This window comes from Bos taurus, chromosome 9, assembly GCF_002263795.3.
Source record: "Bos taurus isolate L1 Dominette 01449 registration number 42190680 breed Hereford chromosome 9, ARS-UCD2.0, whole genome shotgun sequence".
NCBI classification, from domain to species: domain Eukaryota; kingdom Metazoa; phylum Chordata; class Mammalia; order Artiodactyla; family Bovidae; genus Bos; species Bos taurus.
The window spans coordinates 71,928,724-71,955,325 of record NC_037336.1 but is presented as its reverse complement, the minus strand read 5'-3'; the positions used below and the strand labels follow the sequence as shown (position 1 = coordinate 71,955,325).

General features: G+C 38.2%; 1 long non-coding RNA gene across 2 annotated transcripts; it reads left to right on the top strand.

Moving 5' to 3' along the window:
- Nucleotides 1-502: 502 nt before the first annotated feature.
- LOC112448136 (uncharacterized) lies at nucleotides 503-25,951 on the top strand. 2 transcript variants are annotated; one of them, XR_009495842.1, is made up of 4 exons: nucleotides 503-604; nucleotides 10,249-10,341; nucleotides 24,704-24,817; nucleotides 25,330-25,951. It is a non-coding gene; the product is annotated as an uncharacterized lncRNA (long non-coding RNA). The 2 variants fall into 2 exon arrangements; XR_003036535.2 differs by lacking the exon at nucleotides 10,249-10,341.
- Nucleotides 25,952-26,602: the final 651 nt, after the last annotated feature.

Genomic DNA, 26,602 nt, shown 5'->3' with positions numbered 1-26,602 from the left:
GTTAACATATAATATAAAATTATGTGAAAATATATTTTTCTCTGGTGGAATAGAAGAGGACAATGCAGTCAAAATAATTAGATCTTTGTCTAGGCTAGTTGTACTTCTATTTGAATGAAATTTGCTGAAGTTATTTGAATATGGTTTCCTTAATCAATTTGGCCCTATACTTTATTCCACCAAGTATTATTGTTTTCTCTAGTATAGAGAAGCAATTCTAAAATAATTTTTTTGGATGATACATATTATAAACACATTTGGGAAGAGAAATTTTTGATTGATGCAAACTTTACTATATTTACAATTTTTACCTGAAGGATTAAGTCAGTTCACATGTGAACCAATAAGTACTTATTGAGATATTCATGATTCCAAAATGTATAATATAATGAGTATAAATGTATGTGAAATAAAGCTCGCTTAGTCATGTCCAACTCTTTGTGACCTCATGGACTGTAGCTCTACAGGCCCCTCAGGCCCCTCTGTCCATGGAATTCTCCAGGCAAGAATACTGGAGTGGGTATCCATTCCCCTCTCCAGAGGGATCTTCCCAACCCAGGGATCAAACTTGGGTTTCCTGATTCTTTATTGTCTGAGCTATCAGGTAAGCCCATAATGTATAGTGAAATTTATCTCTAGAGAAAGAAATTCAAGCTGCTTAGAAAGTAGTGAGAACAGCTTAAATCAGCAAAAGTGGGCAAAAGTCAATATGAAATTTCCAAAGAAAAATAGTTAACAACCTCTCTTACTGTCAATTTTGTGAGCAGATGGTCAGAACCTAGCTTGTGCCTCTGGAAAGGCATTCAAAGCTCTTCTAAAAGGCTTAAAATTTTTGGAAAATTCTGATTTTATTCATAGTAAGTCACTTCATTCTAATAGTCTTTGAGTTTCTAGTTCCTAGGCTGGCCACTAATTCAGTTCAGTTCAGTTCAGTTCAGTCACTCAGTCATGTCCAACTCTTTGTGACCCCAAGGACTGCAGCATGCCAGGCTTCCCTGTCCATCACCAACTCCCAGAGCTTGGTCAAACTCATGTCCATTGAGCCAGTAATGCCATCCAACCATCTCATCTGTTGTCCCCTTCTCCTCCTGCCTTCAATCTTTCCCAGCATCAGGGTCTTTTCTAATGAGTCTGTTCTTCACAACAGGTGGCCTAAGTATTGGAGCTTCAGCTTCAGCGTCAGTCTTTCTGCCACTAATTAAACACAATTATATTTACCGTAAAACCTGCTGGCCCAAAGTAATCCACAAATAATGTGATCTGGAAGCCCCTTGGGAAGATAAGGTCTTTTTGTGGCTCAGAGCCCATATTTCCTTCCCAGACATCTCGCTTGCACTATGAATCTTGTTCCTGCTTTGTCTTTTCTATTGTTTTAAGTGTTCTTATTCCTTATTCTCTATCTTGCTTTTACCCAATATTCCTATTGTTCTCTAGTGTCTGTAGTCTTCTGATTCCCATTGCTTTTGTGTATTCACTTTGACCTACTGTGTTGATGCATTCCTCAGGTCACCACCACTCCATTAGTGTTTGTTCCCTGGACTGTGGTTTCTCTTGAGATTGGCCAGTCTCATACCTGTACCTTCTTTGGTGACTCTGTACCTTCTCTGTTTTACTAAGGCTCGCCTTGCCCTATATGTTCCTCTCTCTTAATCTTGCTGGTAGCCATTCATAATACTGTCATCCTTGGTCTATTGTCCTTGTGTCCCAATATAAAAAATGTTTGTATACATACACACACATGAATAATCAAACTTACGTAAACACATATGTATTTCTTTTTATAAATTCATAAATGTTCCTGATGCAGGCTTTCCTTTCTTTTTCTTTTTTTCCCTTGGTTTCTTTTCTTCCCAAACTTCTTCCCCCACATTGCGTGCTAAGTCACTTCAGCCATGTCCAACTGTTTGAGACCCAATAGACTGTAGCCGGCCAGGCTTCTCTGTCCATGGGATTTTCCAGACAGGAATACTGGAGTGGGTTGCCATGCCCTCCTTCATGGAATCTTCCCCAGGGATTGAACCTGCACCTCTTTCATTTCCTGCATTGGTAGGCAGGTTCTTTACCACTAGTGCCGCCTGGGAAGATCCCACATTAACCTTACCTATTAAACTCCTGCCAACCATGTGCAGAGTAGCCATATTAGCTATCTAGTCTTATCTGTCCTTAATAATTACATACATATATCCATATAATATACAGACACATACATACAGGACACCAGGCAGAAGTTGCATGGGATTTTCTGATCCAGGCTTGGAAGTTGCATAGCATCACTTCTGTTGTACTATATTGATGGAAACAGTCGTAAGTCCACCTATATAGATATCACCTTCTGATGGAAGGAATGTCAATCTTTGGAGCCATGTTTTAAACAACCACTATGGTATTCTGGTCCCAAATTATTTTCATTTCTTCTACATGCAAAATAATTTATTCTCTCTCAGGATCAACCCTCCTTTCCCCTGCTCATGTTTCATTCCATTATAACATCTAGTTCAGGCTTGTTGATATCCAGAATCTTGTTACCTAAAGCAACTCTAGAGGGAAGAGTTTCTTGAGATAGAGTTTCTTGGGTTCAGCCCTGAAAATACCATTCCTCTCAATCTGAAGATCTGTAACCTAAAAAATAGGCTGTTTGCTCCCACACACTTAATTTAAAATTGTGGGATAGACTTTGGATAACTGCCAGACACTCCCATGCAAAAAGGGGGACAACAGAAGGTATAGCACTCACCGGTGCTATCTGAAATACAGCTGAAATACAGCTGGGTAGTATGGCTGGTTTTCAATTTAGGGATCAATACTGTTCCCGGGGACCATTGTTTCTACTGGGACTACCATTTCTCTGTGGATTTGCTGTTGTCCTGAGAATCTTGGTTCTAACTTGTGATTAATCCTTCCTTTCCATTAAAGATGGCCCAAGGTGCAGCTGAATAGTTTTCCCAAAGGCTTCCCTTCATTTGGCATTGTTAATGTGCAAGTTGATACACTTCATTTAAAACTCTAGAAGCTTCTTGTGTACAAATTTAAAATCTATCCTATTGGATAAAAGTGACACTCACAAATCTCTTCCAGGTAACACTTTCACTACCGTGGGCTCCTGACAAGTCTGCTATATGTTAACACTCATCATTCATTCTCTGAAACCTTAAGATACTTAGAAGATCTTTTGTTGTCCGAAAATGTCTCTGAGGCACCATCTGAATTAATTCTGAAATTATAGCTGCACATTAGCTTTGTATTTACCAGGAGACCACATTTCTGCTTATTTGGCATGTATGCTAAGACACTGTTCACTTTAAGAATCTTCTACAGGAAGAGATTGGAAACAGTTTTATTTTGAAGTCCATCATGACTTGGCTGTTTTATATTTTCTCTACATAACCTGGAAATGGACAATTTTCTTCTTTGGTTTATCTTGCTTTATCCATACCATATGGTATGTGGCTGAAATAAACCAGTGGGCAATTTTTTTTTTGTTTGTTTTGCATTCTACCTGAAGATCTCCTTAGCCAGATCTATTGTTTGATGAGGTACATTTCTAGTTCCATGTTATCTCAAGCAATAATTTTGCCAAACTTTTCCACTATAGAATAAGGATCTCCTTTCCTCCAGTTTTCAACATTTTCCTCAATTATCCTTAAGCTCTCACTGACAAAGACCATTGGACTTAAAAAAAACCACACAATATTTATTTATTTTTGAGTGTTCTGAGTCTTCAGTGCAGTGTGAAGACTTTCTTTCCCAATGCGGTGGCTTCTTTTATTGTGGCACAGGCTCCAGGCACACAGGCTTGAGTAGTTGTGGCTCATAGACTTGGTGGCTCTGCAGCATGTGGGGTCTTTCCAGACCAGAGATTGAACCTGTTCCCCCTGCATTGGCAGGCAGATTCTGTTTTAACCACTAGACCACCAGGGAAGTCCTGACCATTGCATTTTTGATAGTGTTTTCCTCAAGGCTCTTTCAGCTTTTAAGCACCATCTGGTCCCCAGTCCTAAAGTTAATGCAGATGTTTTAGGATCTTGCTAGTGGCTCAGATGGTAAAGCGTCTACCTATAATGTGAGAGACCTGGGTTTGATCCCTGGGTTGGGAAGATCTCCTGGAGAAGGAAATGGCAACCCACTCCAGTACTCTTGCCTGGAAAATTCCATGGATGGAGGAGCCTGGTAGGCTATAGTTCGTGGGGTCGCAAAGAGTCAGACACAACTGACTGACTTCAGTGTCATGTCATTTTCAGCAGTATCCCACTTCCAGGTAATTCTGTTTTAGTTACCACTGCTATATAACAAACTACCTCCTACATTCAGAAGCTTAAAAAAATATTCTTTTTGTCTTGCTCACAGTTTTTGGCTCAGTAATTCAGAAAGGGCCTCTAAGGGTCAGTTCTTGCTTGGGGTCTCTCATGTAGGTGTTGCCAGATATCAGCGGGGGATACAGTTGTCTGGAAGCCTAGTTGGGCTGGAGGCCCAAGATGCATTACTTGTATGGCTAGCAATTGATGTCCCTCATTCACTTGTAGCTCAGCTGGGGCTTTTGACATGGCCTTTCCAGCATAGTAGAAATTGACAATTTTCATGGTTGTTGGCTTCTTCCAGAGAGTATCTCAAGAAGGCTGGACAGAAGCTCTATGCCCTTTTTTGACTTAGCCTTGAAGTTCACATCACTTACACCTTATTCTATTGGCTGAAGCAATCAAAAGTCTTTCTGGTTTCAAGGGGATGAGACATAGACCCCACCTTTTGGTAAGAGAAATGTGAAGTAATTTGGGGATCACATGTTACATCTACCATATTAGGGTAAACATATCAACAAATTACCTTGACAGTCTGTTTATTTACTAATTTGACAGCAGAGTAAACTGCTCATTTGAACAATGTCTTACATGCAAGAATGATTAAATTATTTCTGCATCTAATCCAAATGTGGTCAGTATAGCAGTCCATCTTCTCTTCTAACCACAAGACTGCTGAAAAAAGCTGGCTGTAAAATATTAGACTCGACATCTTGGCAAAAGAAAACAGGGCTCTCAGCAAGGCATACCCAGTGACAGAAACAATTTTCAGAACTTTATCTTTGGATTTAGACCTGTGGTTCACCCAATCCCTTTTCCTTAGTTTGTTGAATAACTACAAATGGCACACCTAGACTCTTGCCAGGTTTTCTTCTGTGGTGACGATGGGGTTTCAGGCAGCTCCTTTAGGAGAAGGTCTTGGCTTGGCTAGAAACAGATCTATATGTGTTTTACAGAGATAAGCAGCTAAATCAGAAGAACGTAGATTTGAGTTTTCCTTGCTGGGAAACGACTAGGGTCCACCATAGACAGCTATCTATGAAGCATATCAGGACTGTCATTAAATACAGAGGTGACACGAGACGCTTACAGGGGAACTAGTGGCTTTTAACTTGAATGGGAAAGGTTCTTGCAGTTTTGCAACAGGGATACTGTACTTTCCCATTATGGCGGTTGGCATCACTGTTGCTTAAATTGGCATAGTGCCTTCACATACAGGGAGGACTTGCAGAACATCCAGGGTATTAACTTATTACGTTAATGTGATATCAGAAAGGAATTTGAAGTGCTGACAATTATTTCACTTAAGATAAAGATAAAAAGAAATCAGAGTCCCCTCATCATTAATCCTCTCATATTCTTATCTCCATTCAGGTTGGTCTTGTTCTTTCCTGGTGGTCTGGGGACTTCCCCCTCCTCTGCCTGCTGGCTCATCTCCCAATCCCTTCACTGAAATAGTGAATCTTCTAATTCATCCCCACATTGTTAAACTTTATAGAAAGTTGTAGAGAGTACTCCTTTCACCTTCTCAACTTCAGACTGAAACGTGAATTTGCTCTGATTATACTCCCTTCCAAAAACCCATCAGAAGGGAGACTGTACATTATTCTTCTCCCCCCAGTCCTAAGGCTAGACGATCGAGCCAGATTTCTCTGAGCTCTCTTACTTGACCTCTCTATGATATTGGCATGAATATTTAATTCCTCCTTCTTGAAACTCTCTGTTATCTTGGCTCCCAATGCATTATTCTTTTTTATTGTACCCTTTCTTCCAGATTTTTTGTATTGGCCCCTGCCCTTTGCCCTGCCTTCTTGTAGAATTGATTTTCTCCAGGATTTTCCCTTGTCTAAAACCATGTCCATAATCTCTAATTTTCTACATCTCTTCACTTCTGGCATCTCCAATACACTCACTCTTTTTTTCTGCAGTCTTTATTTTAGTTAATGATGTATCTATCCACTTGGCTATGAAATGGAAAATCTCAGGGTCAACTTTTACCTCAAGAATCAGTTAGTGACCACATATAGTGGATGCCCCCTTTAAAATATTTCTTGATTCAACTTCCATCTTTCAATAATTGCCACTTAGTTCAGATATTATCTTTTCCAATTTGATTTTAGGATTCTCTTGCTTGATTTTACTCCCTGCAGGCTCTGGCACCACCAATCTATTCTCCATACTGAGACCATAATAGTTTTTCTGCTATACAAGTAGAACTACTATTTTCTTTTCAAAAACTCCCTGCCAGTCAAATAGAACTACTATTTTCTTTTCAAAAACTCCCTGCCAGTTCCTTGTTTTATGCAGGATTAAATCCACTAACCCAGCCTGGCTTTTTGGTTTTGTATCCTGCTTTTTCTTTTTAGCTTAATAAACAGCTTTTCAGTTTTTTTTTTTAATTTTGACGAAGTATTTTTTTTAATGAAGTATAGTTGATGTACAATATTATATGAATTACAGGTGTACAAATGGTGATTCACAATTTTTAAAGGTTAGACTCCCTTTATAGTTATTATAAAGTATTGGCTATATTCCCTGTGTTGTATAATACATGCTTATAGAGTATTTTATATCTAATAGTTTATCTCCTACTGCTATATTACCCTTCTCCCCTTCCTTCTCCTCACTGGTAACCAACCCCCATCTCTCTGTCTGTGAGTCTGCTTCTTTTTTGTTATATTCACTTGTTTGGTTTGTTGTATTTTTTAAAAGTCCACATATAAGTGATATCATATAGTATTTGTCCTTCTCTGACATTTAGCATAATAGCCTCCAAGTCTATCCATGTTGCTCCAAATAGCAAAACTTTATGTTTCTTTATGGGGAATGGTATTCCACTGTGTATGTATGTATGTATGTATGTGTATATGTGTGTATATATATATATGTGTGTGTGTATATATATATATGTGTGTATATATATATATGTGTGTATATATATGTGTGTAGGTATATATGGGCTTCCCTGGTGGCTCAGATGGTAGCGAATCTGCCTGCAATGTGGGATATCTGAGTTTGATCCCTGGGTTAGGAAGATCCCCTGGAGAAAAGAATAGCTATCCATTCCAGTATTCTTGCCTGAAGAATTCCATGGACAGAGGAGCCTGGCAGACTATAGTCCACGGGATCACGAAGAGTTGGACATGACATTACACTTCAATTTTTTTTTTTTTCATATATATGTATATACCACATCTTCTTTATCCATTCATCTATTGATGGACACTTAGGTTCATCCCATATCTGGGCAATTGTAAATAATGCTGCTATGAACATTAGGGTGCATTTTGAATTAGTATTTTGGTTTTTGGATATGTACCCTGGAATGGAATTGCTGTGTCATATGGTAGTTCTCTTTTTAGTTTTTTGGGAAACCGCAGTATTGTTTTCCACAGTGGTTGCATCAATTCACATTCCTACCAAGAGTTTAAAGGTGTTCCCTTTTCTCCACATCCTTGCCAACATTTGTTATTTGTATTCTTTTTTTATGATAGCCATTCTGACAAGCATGAGGTGATGTCTCTTTGTGGTTTTGATTTGCATTTCCCTGATAATTAACAATGTTGAGCATTCTTTTGTGTGTTTGTTGGCCTTCTGCATGTCCTCTTGGGAAAGTGTCTATTCCATCCTTCCACCCATTTTTTAATTGTTTTTTTTGCTGTTGAGTTACATGATGTGCTTATATATTTTGCATATTAACTACTTATCAGTCATTTCATTTGCAAATATTTTCTTTAAATAGTGTTTTTAAATAGAAAATGACATGTTCTTTTAAACTTCTTATATACAGACTATATGCTCCCAATGTCCAAAGTATTTTCCATCTTCCTTCCTCTGAGAAACAATCCTTTTCAAGACAAGGGTCAAACATTATCTTTATTATTGAGCTATTGAGTTTTTTTTTCTACTATAGTACTTGGGGAATAGAATGGAATAAACTATATTTATTGAATGTTAGGTATTCACCAAAGCATTTTGCCAAGTATTTAAAAATTGTTATTTCACTGAATCCTCTCAATGCGTAATTACTGTTACCCCTTTGTAGATGAAGAAACTAGGCCTTAGAGGGAATGGATAACTTCTTGAATATGTGAGTTTACTGAGGGCAGAGCTTGTGTCCATTTGGTTCACTTGCCAATAATAGCACTGAGTAAATATTCACTGAAGAAAGAATGATGGAAGGCTATTCCACAGAGCATGAGCTACAAAGAGAGAAAATATCTATAACAGAAGTTCTCAGAATAATGGGGTTTGTTGTGACACGGCATAGGAAACAGGAGTAGAGGCAGAGGAGAGGAAATGTATTTTTCCAAAAGGAAATTTAATATTTGAGCTTAAGGCAGTAGCATTTTAATGTTGATATTCTTGGGAATATATGGGTACAGGATTAGAAAAGGATTGCTCTATGTCTGCAGTAATTTGTGGAATGTGCCATCTGATAATGTACTACATGACAACTAGATAACAATAAAGACAGTAAGACACTCAACCAATTTTATTTTTCCAAACCAACCTTATTTGTTAGTATGTTAAAAATAAAAAGTAGAGGATTTTGATTCCTGTTTCTTCAGTTTATCTTATCACATTATTCACAACTCAATCAAACTCTTCAAAGTTTAGTAAGTAGTAATATTTATTCTTTTGTATTTCTGGAAATAGTTTCAAAAATCTTTAAAGCTTTTTTTTTTAATTAGGTGTTTATTAATGTTGGGTTAACTAATGTTTGAAATTTATGTAATTTTGCCTGGTATTAAATTGTAGCATTTACAAAGTTCCAAGTGGATCAACCTTTTAAAAACTTAGAACACGCAAATATTAAATCATAGGTGAATATTGAAAAGAACAAAAGAGAAGTGCAAAGTAAACATGAAACATGAAGGCAAGCCAGTAGTGTTTGTCATGCAGGACACATATCGTGTTTTTTATAGGACACCTCAAAATAGGTCAAGAAACCTGGAATTTTAGATTGGGATTTTGAGAACGTTTTAGTGAAACTCCTGGTTGTAAAGTGAACAAAAGAAGTACAGGAAGGAAAGTGACTTATTACAGTCAAGAACAAAGCAGAATTAGAGCTGGTGACTATCACTCAACACGTTTCTAAGACCTTGATTTTTCTTAATTTTCACTATTGTCTATCAAAGGGATGAATTATCAATGGAGGAGTGAAACCATCTAGCTGATGACATCAGAGTGCTGGCAGCTAGTGTAGTTTGTTATGGAAGAAGGGATTCACTTAAACTGTGTCGCCATCACCTTCTCTAATATGGGTCCCTTGAGGTCTAACACAGCAGAGTTAGAGGCATAAAACGTGATAAATACCCTGAAAATATAATTTGAGCCTCTAACATGAGGACTTGTAAGAAACATAACTTAGAAAGAGGCAATTAAGAAGGATGTGCTTATCTTAGGTTTGCCCAGATTATATATAACCTTGCATTTTAATATAAAACTGCCAAAGTCAGTAACAGTTTGGTTTATTTTGTGGGGGAAGGGAGAGCGGACATGCAGACACATCAATTAGGGGAGAAATTCTTGCTTAAGAATTATCTTTATGGCTTGTAATTGTAAACTATTCTATACTCTCTATTTGTTAAATAAAAATGATTATTCATGGACTATTCACTCCTTTTTCTGCTCCAGTCTTTAGTTTTACTCCAAAGGGTAGAAAGATCTGCTTTAACTCAGAAGGGTTTTGAAGATTTCCAGAACCAGGGACCTTGCATTTCTCCCACTAGTACTTATCCAAAGCTGAGGTATCCGGCTCAGGGCTTTGTGAGAGAAAGCTCTTTGATTGTCCTGCATTTGGCCAGCTGCCAGCTTTGCCACATGATGATTAAGTGTGCTTTTACCCGAAAAAGTTCAGAAAAGCTTAAATTATTCTTCAAAAACAGAAAGTCTTATCAGACTTTATACACAATTTAAAGCCCAGATAATGACCAGCTTTTCCTACCTCTAGACAGACACCGCTACAGAGACCAATCACCAAATGCAAGGAAGAGATACAGATCTCAAACCCAGAAGCACAACTCAGAGCACCTATGCCTCACTGGTAAAGCACTCTGTTATCTAGTGCTACTTCCTGTCCTCGCCCCTGACCTTTCCAAATAGCCAGGTATTTACCTGAATTTCTATTAAGCCAGATCTGGGACCTTACGCTTTCCTTATGAAGGACATGTAGCTATGGATCATTTGATTTTACTCTCTTCTTTGTTCAAACCCATACGAGGACGCTGATAAACACCAGGAAAGATTAGCACAGTGAAAGAATTAAAGTCCAGGTGTGAAGTAGAGGATTAGGGAACAGACTATTTAGGAGATGACGAATCTGGGTTCCTACATCTTTAAATACAAAGGACATGTTATTTTATGGAGTAAATTTTAAGTGGCTATCTATTGCACTGCTTATAATAAAAAGTCCCATATTTTAGTTATTTTTTACAGTAGAGAACTAAAAACCAGTTTCTGATAGTTCTCCAGTCTGCCAAATCAGATCACTTCCCTGTAGCTTTCTTGACTTTCTTACCCCCAACTTGGTTCATCCTTCTTATTCACACATTTTGGACTCCAGCTGAGAAGAGAACATTTCCAGTTCTGAATGAACACTGTCTCTTGGCTTCCACTAAACTATTCAGTCAAATGCAAGTAGGCAAAACAGCCCCAGGCCTGATTTTGCTTGAAACCTGCTTAATTCATAGTGGCTGAACCTGAGCTGCCCTTGTTTACTTTTTACATTGGTAGCTGAACCTCAACTGACTCATCCACTGCTATATGCTAATCCTTGATCCTCCCTCAGTATTGTCCCAGAGTCAGTAATATTCGTTCAGTTATTCATTTACTGGTCTAATATGCACCACTACTAAGGGATATAAAATGAATGCGATGGATGTGGTCCTGCTCTTTGGAACTTAAAGTCTTCTCAGGAATGAGTGTGTGTGCTAAGTCACTTCATTCATGTCCGACTCTTTGCGACCCTATGGACTGTAGCCTGCCAGGCTCCTTTGTCCATGGGATTCTCCTGACAAGAATATTGGAGTATGTTGCCATGCTCTCCTCCAGGGGATCTTCCTTATCCAGGGAACAAACCCACATCTTCTGTGGCTTCTGCATTTATACATACATACACACACACACACACACACACACACACACATATATATATATATATTTTTTTTTTACAACTGAGCCACTGGAGAAGCCCGTGTTTTGGAATATAGATAACTAAACATGCTGGGGAAAAGGAAGAATAATGTGTTATGTAGTTACCAAGGGAGGATGCTTAATCTGATTGTGAAGATCTGGAAGGCTTTCCAGAAAAGGTGGAAGGTGAAAGCTATAGAATGAGTTGGAGTTACTCAAGAGAAACCTGAAGATAATGCTTCAGACAGAGAAAACAGCCTGAGTCAAAGTCTGGAGAAAAGAGGGCATGACTATCTCAGGAAAAGAAAGTAATTCCACACGAGTGGATCATAGAATGTGTGTGTTTTGTAGGAGGTGGAGGAGCTGGGAGGCAGGGTGGGAAACAGTAAGTAGAGGCTGGAGGGGACTTTGTGAAGTCCAGTAATCTTCCCTCAAGGGGGTTGAGAAGCCCCTGGAAGGGACATAATTGGATATGTGTTGTTAAAAAGATCATGCTGGCTGGAGAGCGGCAAGCGCTCTGGTGGGGCAGTTATGAGGCTGCTGCACTAGCCCAGGCAAGAGGACACAGAAACCTGCTGACGTTCAGTAGCATTGAGGGTGCAGAGCAGTGAGTGGACAGGAGGGAGATTTAGAAGGCAGAATTGATACCCTTGGAGACCAATGAGATGTAGGGAATGAGGGAGTGGAAGGAGGCACCCATGTTACCTTGGTTTCTGGACTGAGCAACTGGGGTGAATTATGATGTCTTTTTCTGAGCTAGAAAAGGAGAAGCATTTAGTTCTCTTAGTTCCCAATGATCAGCCATATTTTCTTACCCATTCTGCCTTTTCTCACCCTTTTCTCACCCTCACTGACTTGCCTTTTCCTCATTCCCTACTTTAATGCTGGTTGTGGCTGACCTCACCTCCAATAGTTTCTGGCTCTGCTCCGCTTCAGAGGTGCTTTGTTTCCTCATATGGAAAACCTGGCCTCACAAATTCATGCATTTGTACCTACTTTGTTTTTCTGTCAGAAATGTGTAACCTGCCCATTTTTTTCAGGCAAACTTTGCCAGTCTACCGAAGCCCTGTTTAGCTATGACTTCCTCAGTGAAGTCATTCCCAGCTCCAAAATGTGGACTACGTGGTCCACCCCGTTCTTCTACACCCCTTGGTTCACATCTCCATTGCAGGACATTCTACCTATTGCATTGTCTGTCTCTTTTGTCTTCACCTTCTCACCAGTCCATCACTCACACAGGATTATCATTAGCTTCTTGCAGACAGCTAACTATACCTATCGTTCATATTTCTACTATCACCAGCAAAAGGAGGGGCTTGCATATATTAGAGACTCAAGTAGAGTTTAATTATGAAATACAAATGAAATGTCTATATGCTTTTCTTTACAGATTGCTTCCAAGCTTCATTTTCTTCAAATATTTTTTCTCATTCTTACTCATGGATTAAACACTCATGTTGTACAGACTAATGTTGTATATATGCAATGGAGAACACACTAATTTTCTAACATATCACCAAGTGCTTCAGCAGTATGGGACTAGTTGTGATATCTCAGACAAATTACTAGAAACTAAATCTTGGTTTCCTCAAATATTAAATGGTAATAATATCTATCTCATTCGTTTGTTGCAAGAATTGTCCAAATGCATTTAGAGCACTTAACAGAGCACCTGGAGCAATCAAATTGCTCAATAAATGCCGTCTCTTCTTAATCTCTGCTCTCTTTATAATTGCTTAAACTTTGTATATTTTCATAACTTCTGATTTTAAAAAATTTTTATTCTAACAGACTAGCGATTGTATATGTATATATCTAGACAGCATATTCAGAGAAGGCAATGGCAACCCACTCCAGTGTTCTTGCCTGGAGAATCCCAGGGATGGGGGAGCCTGGTAGGCTGCTGTCTATGGGGTCACACAGAGTTGGACACAACTGAAGCGACTTAGCAGCAGCAGCAGCAGCAGCAGCAGACAGCATATTAAAAGCAGAGACATTACTTTGCCAACAAAAGTCCATCTAGTCAGGGCTATGGTTTTTCCAGTAGTCATGTATGGATGTGAGAGTTGGTCTACAAAGTAAGCTGAGCACAGAAGAATTGATGCTTTTGAACTGTGGTGTTGGAGAAGACTTTTGAGAATCCCTTGGACTGCAAGGAAATCCAACCAGTCCATCCTAAAGGAGATCAGCCCTGGGTGTTCATTGGAAGGACTGATGCTGAAGCTGAAACTCCAATACTTTAGCCACCTGATGCAAAGAACTGACTCATTGGAAAAGACCTTGATGCTGGGAAAGATTGAAGGCAGGAGGAGAAGGAGATGACAGAGGATGAGATGGTTGGGTGGCATTACCGAATCAATGGACATGAGTTTGGGTGGACTCTGGAAGTTGGTGATGGACAGGGAGGCCTGGCATGCTGTAGTCCATGGGGTCGCAAAGAGTCAGACATGACTGAGTGACTGAACTGAACTGAACTGATGTGTATATATATATGTGTGTGTGTGTGTGTGTGTGTATGTATGTGTGTGTGTATGCACACTGCATGCATTTGACAGACATCGATAAATCCACTTTTAAAAGCAGTGCACATTTAATACATTGGTCAAGAGAGCTCTCATGTTGTGTACGTTTGCCTTTAGCAACAACCTTGTGAAATCTCTTGTTTTGCAGCTAATTTGTCTTCCACTTTTTGCTTATGTACATTTTTTTCTTGTTCCAGTGGGAACCATATCTTTTATTTTTTTAAACTTGTAGAATGCCAAGCACTATGTTTAACGCTGATTAGGCATTTAGTAAATATCTGAACAACTCTAGCCTTGCCCTATGACCTGGAAATATGGGAGAAGCTGTTCAGTCTCTCTAGTTGTGTCTGCGAAGAGCCATGAGCCTCTGGAGGGAGAGACAAGAGGTCAAGAATGATTGTTTCCCATCAATGCAGAAAGCTCTGAAAATCCTCTCGGCTGTTTTTCTGAAGCTGGAGGGAGTTCTTTTTCCTCTCTGGTACTCTGTGTCGCAAACCAAAGTGAACTCTTGAGGAACAATGAGGAAGATAGAAGCTGATCCAAAGTTCCTACCCTAACCTCTATGGCTGCAGGATTCAGATATCGAGGGTTTGGGTTCAGTAATCAGGATGCTTTTCCAAGCCTTCTGGTTAAAGGCACTGGTTTGTGCACATTTGTCTTGCCACCCACAGCCTCCTATAAGTATTAATTGTAAAAAAAATTAAATTATGTACACTTCCTTCCTTCCCTTCTTTTCTTCTTTAGAAATTTTTTATAGATATAAATGATACATTCTTATTACAAAAAAATTCAAGCAGGTATATTTTATTTCTTCTAGGCTGTTTTTTTTTTTAAATTTTTATTAGGATCACCCTTTTTAGCACAAAAATAAGAGGTCTTATTTTTGTGGATCACGCGTGCACTCTATGTGGTAGCATGTCTAACAGGTAAGGTGATTCAGGACGGTTTCAGAGACTTCTCCACACCACACTTTCCTGTATGGGATCTTCACGGTAAGGTTTTGTTATCTCAAGATCTCTTCCTTTCATTACCGAAAGAAACTTACCTAGATGTGAAATGTTAATGTCAATAAAATGATCAGAGGGCTAATTTAGGGACATTAAGCTATTAACCCCAGAGTTATCCATTTTATTAATATGGTCCCATTGTCATTAGAAAATCAAGGATATGAAACTCAGAAAGTCCGTCACAGAGCTTTGCCTATAGTATATGCTCACTAAACATTTGATGAATGAATAAGTAAAGGGTTAAGTGATTTAACATCACCCTATATGTATCTCCTAGGATGTCTGTTAATTTTCTCCAAGGTTGCCTACATATTTTCCTCGGTGATTCCTCTAGAATTCTTTACCTTTGAAAGGTGGATTAGAATGTGTGTACTTCTGGGAAAAGTTATGGTAACCATCACATTTTACCAATATAATTAGTACATTTCAGAGCATCTAATGAGCCATGGCATTAATCCATGATGCTCAAAGTTAGGCAAGCAGATTTCAAAAATTATTAACTGTAAACACTAATGTTTTAAGAGCTTTTTCTTTTGTTTTCTGCTAAAAATGGCATATGTGAAAGAAATACTTTTAAATGATTCACCCATTTCACAGATTTAAAAAATGAGTTTTGGAATTTTCCCTATAGAAATCCCTAATTTCCCTATAGAAAATTAGTAGTAGGTGAAAGCTAGAAACTCAGGAATTTATTTCTTCATCCTGTGTGTAACCGTTTGGAGACAGGCCGTCTCCAGACCATATTTTCTTTTTAATGGCTATAAAGTGAATGAACTCAAAGAACAGTCTAGCATCCTGCTGAGATTGATATGAAAAAGGACAGGGGGAGAAAAGATTCCTCATTAATGGATTTATATTCTAGTGATAGGACTTAGGGGTGGAAAGGTCATTTTGGAAAGTAAAGTGAAATATAGAGCACGCAGAAAAATTATCTTGTTATCTGACTTAGAAACATGGGGCTGCACGTTATCCTCTGTTCGTTTATTTTTTCTCCTAGTTTTCCTTTTATTTTTAGATAAATGTGAGTCAGACAGATGAGACAAGAGTAATTTTTAGAAACTCTCTTCCCTTGCAAGCTTTTGGGAGCAGAGTTTCACATGTTTTATATGGTCCGATTGGAAGTGCTATTTGACTGTTACAGAAGGACAAGGCATTCAGTCAGAATCTGGGGATAAGTGGGCAAAACAATGAGAACATCTTATAAAAAGTTGAGTATATGAGGCCGTAATCAGACAAAATATAAAACTTAATCTCAAGACTGAAATTGAAGTTCTTTCTAGATTATGAAGGAAGGAAAAACAATGTACCTCTGAAAGGACTTTTTTAGTTCAATAAGAAGAGTGAGATTAGAAGGTAACTATTTAGATGACTCTTTAGATGACCCTATGGCTTCCCTGCTGGCTCAGATGGTAAACATTCTGTCTGCAACTCAGGAGACCTGGACTCGAATCCTGGGTTGGGAAGATACCCTGGAGGAGGAAATGGCAACCCATTCCAGCATTCTTGCCTGGAGAATCCCATGGACAGAGGAGCCTGGTGGGTTACAATCCATGAGGTTGTAAAGAGTCAGACATGACTGAGACACTAACACACACATGCTTGGTGAAAGGTCACTTACATATAAACACCTTCATTTAATTTTCAGTAATTTCTTGGCTGGGGATGTTTCATTTTTTAAAAACTATAGATGAGAAATTTTAATAAACATGTCATCCAGAGTCTCATTTACAGAGGCCAGATTCAAACCCAGTTTTCTCTGGCTCCTACTCTCTACTCTTACCCCATCCAGAAGCTCTCTTTCTTTTGTCTTCCAGCACTAGGGATGCAGATGCATAAAGCATACTGTGACCCAGAGACCTCATCACCACACACACACAGATGTATCTGTGTACATATATATAGGTCTATGGTGAGATACAGCTTGTGACTCAGTCATGCTTGAGGCACAGTCTTAGCAGAGAGTAGGGAATACTCAGCTCTGCTGAGGCTGGAGTGGAGGAGGTCAACCAGGTTTTTATGGAAAAGGAGGAAAAGCCAGTTGAGCTGGGTCTCCCATGTTGACAGGGCATAGTAAATCATCTGAGATGGAAGGGACTATCTGCACAAAATGACTTGGAAACAATAACACAGAAGATGTGTTTGTAGCATGGCCAGATGAAATACAGGGCCATCCAGTTATATTTGAGTTTCAGGTGAACAACCAAGACTGTGTTAGTATAAGTATATCCTATACAATATTTGTAATATACTTATGCTAATACTGTAAATTCTCGGTTGTTTATCTGCAACTCGTTTGGGCATTCTGTCAATTTATCTGCCAAGTCTGGCCATGCTCTGCATTAGGGTTTCATGGAAGAATAGTGTGCAAGGCTAGGAGCCCCAGGAAAAGTGTGGAGAAGGTGAGGTAAAGGGCCTAAAGACAGAAGATCAGGATTTTGCTGTACATAGGATAAACAGGATTAAAAATAGGATTGCCCTGCAAATGAGTCTCTGCTTATCCTGTGACTGGATTCATTTATGCCACTTAGTTAAAAACAAGAAGCAATTGAACAAAGAATTGTCTCTAATGAAAAGGACTTTTCTTCTCAAAAGGTCATATAATAAAATGACTTCCAACATGGAATTGTATTATCACATGCAAATCCTATCTAAACTAAATGAAAGATACTGACTCAGTAGCATGGAATTCTGCCCAGAGTCACAGAAGAAGGCATATCCCCTGAAGACATTCAGGAATCACTCTGTGGATGATGGCAGGAGGCATTTTTACATTTATTTAAAAATTTAAGGGCAATAGGTCATTAAAAAAAGCTATCACATTACAGTATTTTTGCTTAACAATGTCCTCTGTATCTATGACATTGGAGATACAGCATGTCCCCTACACTGATGGTGTTGGCTGAAAGGAGGCATCTACACATTTCAATATGACATTCAGAAAATAACATGGTCTGTGAGAGCAATGACTGCATGCCAATTTCGGCTTTTCTCTCCCTCCTCATTAAATATGTAACTGTGTCTTTTATTTACTTGTCTCCTCACTCCAGAAAGGATTTAAGGCAGCTCATAAATATGTGCAAGGCTCACCACTCCTACACATGTGGCTGCTCAAGCATTTTGATGATTGTACACTTTTAAGTTAAATGCAAAGACTTCTCTGTGATTAGTGTGTGTCTGCTTCTGGGGAAAGTTATTGTAATCATTACATTTTACTAATAACATTACTTTTGTTATTTCATAGTGTCTAATGAACAACAGTGTAAATCCCACAGGAATCATAGTCAAGCATATTTTGAAAGCTGTTAGACAGAAAAATTCTACTTGACTTGGAGATTTTGCCTTGATTTCATTTCTATTTCTTAGGGGCTTTCACTGTCCTTTGCTTAATTGTCTTCACTTTACATGAAGTTAAAGAAAGCCAAAAATCCAACTGTGGTAAAAACACAATCTGAGTTTCATCATCAACATTTTTACCTAAAGACCAAAACAAACAAACAAACAAAAAAACCATCAAAAGAGATACTGGTCATGTTAAAGGACTTTATCCATCGTGCTTCCCTAAGTGATTTTTACTTTGATAGGCATGCTATTCTTGCTTAGAAGTGTTATCAAGGATGTGAGTTGATAAAGAATAAGTCCACTTTTTAATCATGGCCTATTTGAGATCTTACCTTACCTGGGAAAGGATTTAAACTTCAGCAAGAGTGGTTTAGGGGTTAGAATTGAACATATTGGGATGCCTTGCCTTCTGGATGTTGTTTTCAGGGGTTTGGCAGGTAAGATACCCGCATCTAATTATGACAACATCAGGCTCCAAATGAGCTTGGCAAGCTAGATAAATTGGCCCAGTCTCACAGAATGAATTTTGATAAGAATAAACAATAAATACACATCCCTATACCTGGGTTCAGAAAACCAGCTGGAAAAAAATTGTTTGTATTGAAAATGGTGCTAGAAAAGATGGCCTAGGGTTTTAGGTAACAGTGAGTTCAATGTAAGTCAGCAGAGTGGTGGGGCTGCCCTAAGTCTACTAGGGTTTAGGTCAAATTTGTAGCAAACCTTCTAGGATAAGGAAGATATGATAACCCCACTCAACATTCCACAGTGCTCAAAACTTGTTTCTAAATCCCGGGTTCGTGTCTAGGCACCCTGCTTTAGGAAAGGATGATTTCAAAAGCAAAAGATGTTATTTGGTGAGAGGATATAAAATCATGTCAGAGTAAGAAAAACTACAGGAACACAAGGTGTTTTATCTAGAGGAAAGAAGAGTTTCATTGTTGAGGAGGACAAGTTTTATTCTCTCTTCTGTCATATGTATACAAAGACCAATCTATAGAAACTTCCATATAAGGGTGGACTTGGCTGCTTTCGAAGACCAGCACCTCTCACCTGTTGGAGAGACTGGAGAGTGGTGATTTTTCACATTGGATTTAGAGCTAGATCTTTACAGTCTTGTCTGAATCTGGTGCTCTGCAATTCTAAGGATGTTTAGAATACATATATATATATATATATATATATATTTTTTTTTTTTGGTATGAATAACTTCTAAAGCTTTTCAGGAAATTTAGTGACATTGCTAGACAAAAAACAATGACACCAAATCCGCCTTTGTTATCACATAAACAAAACTACTGATTGATTGACTAGAAAAATCAAGAGACATAGCTTCTTTTTCTGGTTATTGGGCCCATCTTGCCTACAGACATATCATTGCAACATAATGCTCAATATAAAAAGGCAAAATGAATTACAACAAATATATAGAAAACCCTGATTGAGGTTGTTTGAAATTACATTAGCTATAAAATTCTGTTATAGTCAGACATTTTGTGTTGGTTAATTTTAGGTATCATTTTTCAGTATTTTAATGTACAATGAAAAATCTCCAGATAACAAAATCTTGTCAAGCCCCAGCCAATAGTTTACTTGTTTCCAAGAGTATTTGATAATTTTAAGATACTCATATGACAAAATAAGTTAGTTCCTTGGAATTTGTTTTAGTAAGATTCATAAAATCAGTGCCATGATCCCTTTTTTTTTGTCTTCCTATCAACACCCCTGGTATTTTATTTTTGCTAGCCACCAGCTGGCTTTTTTTCCCACCACGAAATGACTCTAAACTGCAAGATAATTATACAAAAAGAGATTTGCTCCAGAAGTTACATGGAGCCAACTATGTCAGCAATGGAAAGAACTAGTACATTTTGTTTTGGACATAAATAAAATCCTAGATCTGGACATTTGCTTCCTTAACCCCCAAATATTCTTCACTCAAGAATTCTAACTGAAGAAGCTCACCTTTTTCTTTTTTAATTTATTTCTAAGATTATGAGGTAAGAGACTTCCCCGGCAGTGCAGTGGTTAAGATTCTGTGCTTCCTCTGCAGGGGGCGCTGTTTGATCCCTGATAAGGGAACGAAGATCCTGTGATCAGTAAAAATAAAATTAAAAGACGAAACTATATGTAAAAATTTGCATTATCTTCATGACATCCCTTGTGATGTCAAATCACATTAAAATGTAAAATGCAGAACGTTGAATTATAGTACAATAGTGTATGTGTTTGGAGAAGGCAGTGACACCCCACTCCAGTACTCTTGCCTGGAAAATCCCATGGATGGAGGAGCCTGGTCGGCTGCAGTCCATGGGGTCGCTAAGAGTCGGACACGACTGAGCGACTTCACTTTCACTTTTCACTTTCACGCATTGGAGAAGGAAATGGCAACCCACTCCAGTGTTCTTGCCTGGAGAATCCCAGGGACGGGGTCGCCTGGTAGGCTGCCGTCTGTGGGGTCGCACAGAGTCGGACACGACTTAAGCGACTTAGCAGCAGTAGTAACAGCAGTGTATGTATTAGCTAAATTAGAAGGCTAGATGGTGTTGAACTTCTCGTAACTAGGAATCCAAATCATGATAAAAGTTTTGATATACTTCTTAGTTAAAAACTCTTTGTGTTATGTAATTATCCCAGAGTTAAGGGGTCAGGTTTGGATGACAATGGGAGGGGCACAATACTTCAAAGTGCACCAAGAAGTGAGTAATCCACGTAGCTATGGATGGTCATCTTGTAGCCAATAAGGAAGCGACCAAAATTAACGGGGTTTAGGAGAGGAGCACTAAGTGCTTGAGTGCAGAGAGTCACAAAGAAATAGAGCAAAAGCTCAGATCACACCTTTCATGAAATTTGTTCTCACTTGAAATATTGATGATGTGAGTCAATAATAAATTATCTTTAAGATTAAAAAAAATACCTTGGGTGTTCAATTCCATTAGTGTCTCACTTTCTTCCCTTTCCTGATATTTCAATGTTATTATAAAGTATTCTTAGTTCCAGGATTTAAAAATCATTTACAAAAACTCAAAGCAAATTTGTCCAGCCATGGTTATCTCAAATTTTCCTGAAATAAACATTTAGGCAGAAAAGCAGGTGGCATGCTGCCTTCACAGGCTTATTTTTCAATAAATACAAGCTAGTTCAATCCACTGCTTTCCAGGTAAAATACCTCATAAGAGATGAATGTCTGAGGGTACTCTGCACTAACATTTTGCCCCAGTGTATAAACTCTCAGAGGTATGGAAAATCCATGAGGGTTGAAAAATCCATGAGGTTTATAAAATCATGTTGAAATAACTTTAGATCTTTAGCTCTCCAGAAGATTAAAAGAGAGGCTACCTTGTTTTCCTATGTTCTAACAAACCCCTACCATATTAAGAGCTCACTAGGAAGCATTCCAGTGTATATCGTGTTATGTTAGTGAAGGGCAAACTTCTACATTCAACGGGTGCATTTTTGAAAATCAAAGCACTGCTCAAATATGAAGCCTCTTAGTTACATATCATTTTAATAGAGCTACATACTAAACACCACAACTTGTAAATCATGAAAGAGCTTAGAGCCTGCAATGGTGAACAGGATTAAATTCTATCCTAATGACTTTCTCGGAAAAGCCAGCGGAAAATTAGCTGCATCCCACTAGGCAATAAATACATCACACTAAACAAAATTTAAACTAGAGGACAATCAACCTCTTTTCTTTGTTCTTTCAAAAGAAAAGCAGATTAGACCTTTGAAAAAAAAAGATCAAGAGCATTTTATGGGAAATTCAGAAAAAAAAAAAACTATTTGGACTGAAATCAAATGTTATGAATAGTACTTTCTAAGTAATGACACATATCAGCAGCATTTGTAACCATAAGAACAATGTGATAAATTTTAATCACTTGGGACTCCAGCTCTGTGGGAAGTGCTCACTACACAGACATCATTTATAGGTTTCCAGTTATGACCTACGTCTAAAAGACATTTTAATGATAACTGGAGAAAGTAGATAGATTGTCTTCCTAGAGTGTTGAAGTTCCTGCTTGTTGTCATCCTCAGCTCTATTAAAGAGCAGAGGCTTTCAAAGGTACTCTTCAGTCTAGCAATCAGAATGCAAGACCAAAGGGATGGAACTATCTAAGATAAAATATGCCAGAAACGTACACTCCTTGGGATTTCCTGTGGGAGTCTGACCAAAATAGAGCAATATTAATAAATATAAATTCTGGAACACTATTATCAACAGAAACAGGGTCTTGAAACGTACCCTTAAAATTCTTCTAGTTTTCTTAGGCAGGTCAACTATTTCAATGTAATTGTGCAAAATGTTAGACCTCCCTATGGGGACAATTGCTTTAAATTATATTAAAGACTCAAAGATTCTAATAGACATGCTAAAGGAAGGAGTTTAATCTGTTGGATGCTCTAAATCTTTAAGTTTACTCAGGATCTCTCACTCAGGGTCCTTTGTCCCCATGGCCTTGAAAACATATGGGAATCAAAAAAAAAAAAAGAATGTAGTTTCAAAGCATCTCAACAATTGGTGAATTCACTGTTTATCCTTTTCCCTGTTTTTACTGCATATTTAGATAGACATTCAGGTGATGCAGATTGAATAAGAGAAAGAGAAAAGAAATAACCGAGGAGAAGGCTTGTATTCTTAAACAATAAAGAATAATCACCTTAGTCAGATTTCTTCTTTTTTTTTTTTTTTTTCAGATTTCTTCTTAATAATTTGAAAAACATCCCTTTGAATGTAGCTCAAAGCCAAGTAAGATTTCCTGGTCCAAATTTTCTCATGAGGCAAGACCTTGTGGGGCTTGAGTCTTCAGCCTCTCTGGATTTTCCTACCATTCTGAGCAAGTGAATTAAATCTCACAGTCAGGGAGACACTGCATTTAACTGTTCTACCTTCAGAGCATTTGGCCACTAGCAATGTGGGGAAATGAAATGACTGCTGGCATTTCTCCTTGCATTCTAGTTTCAAAGTTTTTTTTTTACCCTCCAGAATATAATCTTCCATAGTAGACTTAAAGAAGCCAATATATATATAACATCCCACTCAAATCTAGCAAGTTTATAACCAACTTGAGTAAAATCTTGTTTTACAAGATTGTTTGCCCAGAAGAGCTTATCATAAATGTGCTTGACTTCTCCAACTTTCAGCAAAATGAGTAGCTGCTAAAATCAAAGAGTGCTAAGATGGGGCAGTAATAAGCATCTTGCCTTAAAAAGTAAATAAAACACATAAACTCAGACTTCTATTTCTAGTTGATCAGTTGTTTAAAAAAAAATCATGTCTTTAAAGGTAGGAATGAACAAAGTGATAATACAAAGTACAATGATAATTACCAAATGGAATCACCAAACATGTCACTGGAGCCATATTTTATTTTACTTTTTAAAAATTTTTTATTTTAGTGTTTGGATTTTATTTTACTTTAAACTTTTTATTTATTTGGTCACAACATGTGACTTGCAGAATCCTGGTTCCCAGACCAGGGATTGAACCCGTGCTCCCTGCAGTGGAAGCCTGGAGTCTTAACCACTGGCCTGCCAGGGCAGTCCCACTGGAAACATATTTTAGATTTTCATGAACTGTCAATATTACAGGCTATTTTTTATTGTTTCCATATTAAAATGTAGACTTTGTGTTAAGCTGACAAAATGAAGTTCTATGAATCAAGGTTTGTTAGTGGACACACAGAAGCAGCAGTATTTGTGTTGTTACTTGTTGCTTCTAATGATGAGGCTGGAGGGTAGCTGTTATGACCAATCTAGTTCATGGTTTAGTTCACCAAACAACTTCTTTCAAGTAAACAGACCTTTCTCAACTCAGCTGAGCCATAAGCACCAATGATGTGTGTGCATTTTCAGTCCTGCCCAACTCTTTGTGACACTGTAGACCATAGCCTACCAGGCTCCTCTGTCCATGGAATTTTCCAGGCAAGAATATTGGGGTGGGTTGCCATTTTGTTCTCCAGGGGAGCTACCCCACCCAGGGATTGAACCTGCTTCTCCTACATTGTTAGGTGCATTCTTTACCATTGAGCCACCTGGGAAGCCCCACCTGAATGAAAGCCCATATGAAAGGGCTCAAGTTAATCTAAGATGTTTAGGTCATAGAGCTTTCCAGTTTTGAATAACCTTAACAATCTAGACATTTCCCTCCTCCTCCCATCCCATCAATGAATGACTTAATGACCCACCTAGTCTTCCAATCTAGGTCTCTAGACTTGGTTTAGTCTGGTTATTTTTTTGCTGCTTAAAGTCCACAGCCATGGGTTTGTTTGTTCTTATTGTTTTTCCTTTCTTTTTCTGTTTTGTTTTAAATTTAAGGGAGATTCTTTATCTTCATGAGAGTCATGTCAGTGGAAATGTTTTCGCTAAATGCTTCATATTTTCTCTCAATCTACTCTTTCAGGAATGCTTTTCTTATGAGAAAACACCATGTCATGAACAGAGTGTCTGCAGAGCTGTTGAAAATGCTTCATGATTACAATATAGCAGAAGAATGATATCCAACACCAACTTCTTGGTTAGGTTAACTGCTTACGCTTTCTGTGACTAATAAGCTACCCTATAGATGAGCAATTAGAACTAGTTATTTAACCATAGTTATGGCTTACCATAGATGTGATAGGCTATTTACTCAAGGAGCCTTTTGAACTGTAGAATATTTTTAGTATTTTGGTTTCATTTGAAACACTATAGTTCCAACCCTTTCTCTGTTCTCTACTTTATGGCTGTGGATAAAGTTTAGACAAAGGAGCACTTCAATTATGTGTTTAATTCCAAGACTCTGAACCAGGCAAACTCCAGTGCATGACAAATTGTGCTATTTCACTTCACAAGACCTTTATTGCGGATCCTGGAGTTAAGGTTGACAGAAATATAATGATAATAATCAGCAATCACACAGGATAAGAGGAAATGAATAAAAAGAAGTCATAGTTGATGGATAAATGATATCTCATAAATGACAGAGGTTTGTATCCGATTCTTCAGACTAGCATTTTTAACCATTGTTTTTGACTTTTTCTTTCACAGGGGTGTTTATTGTTGAACAGTCAATCCAAACCACACTGTACTTTTGAACTTCCCATTCTAATGGGAAGGTCTTGTCAGGAAGAAATCTAAATTTGCACAGATTTGAGAAGTGATATAAGATACGACATACTCTGTTTTACAGCCTTTGAAGCTCAGACCCTCCACGCATATAACACACACATCATTCCAACACTCACAAAGCTCAGCTGTGACGAACAGCTCCTCTGAGACTGGAATTATTCAACCCATGTCCCAGCCCTGCCTCATTGAAAACCTCCTCCACCAACAGGCCACTTTGAAGACCTCTGTGTTCAGGGAAGAGATGTGGACACATCAAAGGTCAGGAACCAATCCAGTCTGGATATCTGTATGGTGTCTATACATTATGGTCTGCGAACTGGACTTGAAGTCCTTTTAAGCCCATCAGGGCACAACAATCAAGTTCTATAACATACATTCCTAATCAGGGGGCATCTTTGCTTTCATTTTCTTCATATTGCAGCCATATGAAAACATTATCTGACTTGGTTAGGATTCTGTGTATCAGAGATCCTCATGTGAAGTGAAATTTCTGTTATTAAAAAACAGAAGGCAGCCAATAAAATTTCTATCTCCAAATTCCTCTTCTTTCAATTGGTTCAGTCTGTCCAAAATAAAGCATGGCTTAAGTGAGAGTCAACAGACTTCTGCTTTGGAAATAATGTCTTTGCTTTTCTAACATAAAGATGTCTTACTTTTTGAGCTGCTGTTCTGTTTGCATGACAGTTACTAAATGAGCTCCGATGTCAGTTTTTAGACAACAGAATGTGAAAGATCTCTCTCATTGTTAAGTGAAAATATTGCTATATTCAAAGCATACATCTTCATTTTCAAGTGAGTTTCAGCCCTCCATTACTAATGACTGGAATTTTAAAAAACAACAACAAACCACTCAGATATTTTTTCAAGACTCACAATCTGAATCCTTCCTTTTTGCCAAACCTCCCACTAGACAAGTAGGAAAGATAAACAAAGCAACAGACCCCTGGGTTGTACACACTGACAAGATTGCAGGCCCCGGGATTAGAATGTTTTATCCCCATATCCAGTGTCTCCCAGAAGGACATCTAGTAGGAGGAAAGAGGAAGCGTGAGGTTAGGAACTTAGAAAGATTGGGCAGATAGTCAAAGCATTGGAGAGATGAGGCAGCCTGTAACTCATTAGCTGAGCATCTCCCAGGGGCCCCTGCAAACATCCTACAGCCGGTAAAGGAAACAGAAATCTTCTGACAGCC